This window comes from Salvia splendens, chromosome 7 (genome assembly GCF_004379255.2).
Source record: "Salvia splendens isolate huo1 chromosome 7, SspV2, whole genome shotgun sequence".
Taxonomy (NCBI): domain Eukaryota; kingdom Viridiplantae; phylum Streptophyta; class Magnoliopsida; order Lamiales; family Lamiaceae; genus Salvia; species Salvia splendens.
In genome coordinates, this window is record NC_056038.1 from 15,459,860 (window position 1) to 15,464,423 (window position 4,564).

The following is a 4,564-nucleotide window of genomic DNA, read 5'->3' on the forward strand; positions in this document are numbered from 1 at the left end:
TTAACAAAATAAATCACTATAACAAAAAATCAAAGAAACATCACTATAACCATGGAACACATCGCTATAACCATGTTTTTACTTCACTGATGTTAATAAACTAGATCACTATAACAAAAAATCAAAGAAACCTCACTATAACCCTGGAACACATCACTATAACCATGTTTTTACTTCACTGATGTTAATAAAATAGATCACTATAACAAAAAATCAAAGAAACCTCACTCTAACCCTGGAACACTTCACTCTAGCCATGTTTTTACTTCACTGATGTTAATAAAATAGATCACTATAACAAAAAATTAAAGAAACATCACCTAACCCTGGAACACACCACTCTAACCATGTTTTTACTTCACTGATGTTAATAAAACGAATCACTATAACAAAAAATCAAAGAAACATCACTATAACCCTGGAACACATCACTATAACCATGTTTTTACTTCACTGATGTTAATAAAATAGATCACTATAACAAAAAATCAAAGATACATCACTCTAACCGTGGAACACATCACTATAACCATGTTTTTACTTCACTGATGTTAACAAAATAGATCATTATAACAAAAAATCAAAGAAACATTTCTATAACCACGAAATACTTGGTGTATACAGCCGGAACCTCTGGTTGTATAAATCACATTACACGAAAATATTGTAGATTAAAATAAAAAATAGTAGGAATTACTCACGGTCGGAGCCTTGGTGTATATAGTTGGTGTAACACCCCTTACCCAATTATATTAATAATCGAATAAGTGATGTCACCTTTTGGTACAAATCCCGACTTAACAGAAAATCCTTGATTCTTTTATTTTTTTTATACAGAAATATATTGTTTTCCTTACTTAGCAAACGGAAAAACTGCTATATAACGTCTGAAATTAGACCATAAACCTGTTTCCAAAAGTCTATATATATATATTTATACAACATGGATAACGAAGTAAATGAAACGTCCGAACTACATTACACTTTCTATACATGCCACATCTAGAATATCTGAAAGAATTTTCCGAACACAAAAGGTTGGCTAGTGACCCGACTTGAGCAGCTGTACATCGAAAGAGCTAATCTGCAGGGGGAAAAGAAAAGGGTGAGCTTCAACAAGCCCAGTAGTATACTCAACATTAGAGCCTAATTTCCGGAGTTAAGTAAACATTATACAACCTATGTGTTTACAATATTAACCCTTGAATATTCTCCAGAACCAACATTCTCATAACCATATACATATCAAAATAACCAACAATAAAAGTCTGACCTTTATATCGTCCTCCCTTGATTTCCTGGGATTTACTTAAGACATAATCATATAATCTCATAGTATACCAATAAACATGATCAATTATCAGTAGCTAGTGTCGAGCAACATCATAACTTCATACAACGTCAAATCATGTCAAACAATGTCAGATTCACCTTTTTTGCATCAGAGGATTATTAGCATCACATAATATCGTTTTTCACATAAGAATATAGCTTTCACATATCCAAACACATATAACAAAATCTGCTCTCATGTACCAGATATATCAGAGTTATAACAGAGGTTTCACACAATCACATATCATATCACATATAACAATCTCCATTGTTCTCACATATCAGAACACATATAGCCCCATTAAGTGCTTAGTGACAGACTAGGGTACGCAGACCAGATCAGAAACAGAATCAGATACAGATGCGGCCATGGTCCTCGAGAGGACGCCGCACACACCACCCATTAGGGTGCAGAAGACGAGAGATCACAGATAATAGACGATCCTCGCTTCGGTTATCCAGAAGACGAGAGATCACAGATAATGCAGCGCTGCTGTCCTATGGCATGCCAATTGTACCCACAGAATACACTCAAGCACGGGGCGTAAACACAAACAAATATACTTTATATCTGACAATTTCTGAACATTCACATCAACGCATACAGATCAGACATCATCAGACATTTTTACATGTAAATCATATAAGTATACATTTCGTAGGCATATATCATTTATCTCATTTACTTTCCAGCCACATTTATATTCATTTTCTCATCAAATTACTTATTTCCAATAATCTTTAACATATCAGATCAACAACTTCTTTCACACCATCTCATATCAAATAAACAGATAAATTCCAATTCTATCAATATCATCACATATCCAATATCATCACATATTTCACGTCATAAGCAAAATATATAGATCACATAATGTATCACCGATTAACACACAATATTCTATATGCAATCACGTAAACTTAATTCAGGAATTAAGACCTAATGTAGAATATACTACCTCAAAATCCAAAATGCCGTACTAGATCACTTTACTCCTTCGTCTTCTCCTTGCCCGTGCTATCCCTCGGGCCAGGATTACCTTTCAATAAATAATTCTTATCAACACAACACCAAAAATAACTTGAGCAATAAACAAGTTCTCTTTAGTTACTTCTTTTGCACGGAGTATAAGAGGTCAAGCCCTATACCAAAAGAATCCCCTTGGTGTCTAGTTTAAATTTTAAAACAAAGTTCTCTCAAAAATTCCAAGTAGGTTGGGAGATATGGCCATTTTCCCACTGTCTATCACTACCTGACAGGTTCTGGCAGCTGGGTTTGGAGATTTTCTAAAAATAGTAAACGACATCCAAATCAGTTGAAATTTTACAAAGAGCTCCTCAACACATCAAGGTTCATGCAGAAAATTTGAAAATACAATTTACAACACCTTAAAGGTGTCGAAAACTTAAAAACCAGCAGCTGAAAACAACAAAATATACCCAAACCTAGCTGAACAGCACAGTCCCCTTTCAAAATTCATTATAAATTCATTTCAATTCGGCTGAAGCTGAATTTTAGCCACATAGCAGAAGACACATGAAAGTTTGTTCATTTAAAAATTTGTAAGAAAAGGAGATCGTTTACTTGATTAACTGAAGTTGGAAAAATCTGCCAGAACATAACACAAAAGCTGTCTCCTTTGTTTCTTCCACCACAACATAATTCTACTTGAATACTTCAAATTCCTACTATCTAAGGTAATCCAACTATATGCTCCAATCATCCCATTAATGTTCATTTTAATTCCATGTTCAATTCATTATAATTAATTCCCAAAACATCCTATACCACATATGCATTTTTCTCGTGATCCAAACGTATATTACGCAAATAAATTCCCAAGCTAAATCAAGTTAGCAAAGAAAGCTTCCAAATTACCAAGCTTCCAAGATCTAGGAGCAGAAAATCAGAAGCAGTTACTACCTTCAAGAGGTAACACACTCCTCACCCCAAGTCTCAAATAATGCTCCAAGTCATCACATAGTATAAACTCACAACTATGATTTCTTCACAGTAAGCACCAGAACCCCAACTTGACAAAAACGACTATCCAAGTTTTGTTGCTTTTTTTTTGACATAATAAATGATAAGAGAATTTGGGATAAGAGCATGCTTTTATAGAACCCAAATACTCCCAACCCCAATTTAGAGACCCTTCATAGCTACTGCCCCGAGAGGCGTAACTGAAATAGGATAAAATAGAAGACTTAGCTTAAGGAGGAAGCTGTCCGAAGTCTCCGAGCCTAGCCCACAGAGGAGCGTATGACATCGAGCGGATGCCGAGAACAGTCCTCGAAGCAGCGGCTTTTCCAGCAGAAAGGAGACAGCCTCGGTGCGACACCGAGGCGGCAACGGCGAGAGCACCGCCTGTGCATGCCCGACGGCTGCGGTGCTGCGTGGTTATCGGAGCACAGAGGGAGTCACGGGGTGACGACGGTTGGTCCGCTGGAACGAATGAACAGCGTCTGCACGGGAGACGCGATACGCCGACCGGAGGGAGAGACGGCGGGAAGAGAGGGCGCCTCCGTGAGGCGCGACAAGGGCGGCTGCCCTGTGTTGTCGTCGAGAGGAAGGAGAGGGATAGAGATTTAGGGATTTCTTCTTCCTTAATTTGGGAATTTTTCTTTTATTAAGAAGGGAGAGAGAACTCCCGTAAATTCTAGAAGGGATGCATTTTTATCCCTTTTCCATCTCTAATTTCTTTTCCTTTTCCTTTTCCTTTTCCTTTTCTTATTTCTATTTTTTTCAAATTATTTTAATTAAGATCTATAAATTAATTTATTTACAACCTCGAACACATTTGAACTAATTTAAATTTTCAAAATTTCCGGGCCGTTACAGTTGGAACTTCCGGTTGCATTTTTCTTCGGACGTTCAATAGCTACAAAAAAGTTCAAATCTAAATCAGTTCTAAAATCAAAACCTACGAAGAAATGCTAATCAGTAGGAAATTTACATTTTAAAAAATCTACTTGATTTGTAGCCATTTGTTTGGACGAAGGAATGTGAGAACTGGATGTTGACGACTATGGAATGAGGCGATGTGAAGGTTGAATCGCTCGAATTGCAGAAGAGAGAAAGAAGGTTGAATAGCAAGAATTTGCAGTGTAGTAGCGAGGTTAACTTTCAAATGAAGTAAAAATTTACATAACCTAATTTTTTCTGTGCAATGACCATTATACCCCGCCTTGTTATTGTGAAGTAAATTTGTGATAGAGGGAACTA

The 4,564-nt window shown here is 36.4% G+C and overlaps 1 long non-coding RNA gene across 1 annotated transcript; it reads right to left on the reverse strand.

The window, feature by feature from the left end:
• Positions 1 to 857: 857 nt before the first annotated feature.
• On the reverse strand, positions 858 to 3,986 carry LOC121741667. The gene is made up of 2 exons (XR_006037913.1): positions 2,298 to 3,986; positions 858 to 1,084 (listed from the first exon to the last, which is right to left on the reverse strand). It is a non-coding gene; the product is annotated as an uncharacterized LOC121741667 (long non-coding RNA).
• Between the last annotated feature and the right edge of the window lie 578 nt (positions 3,987 to 4,564).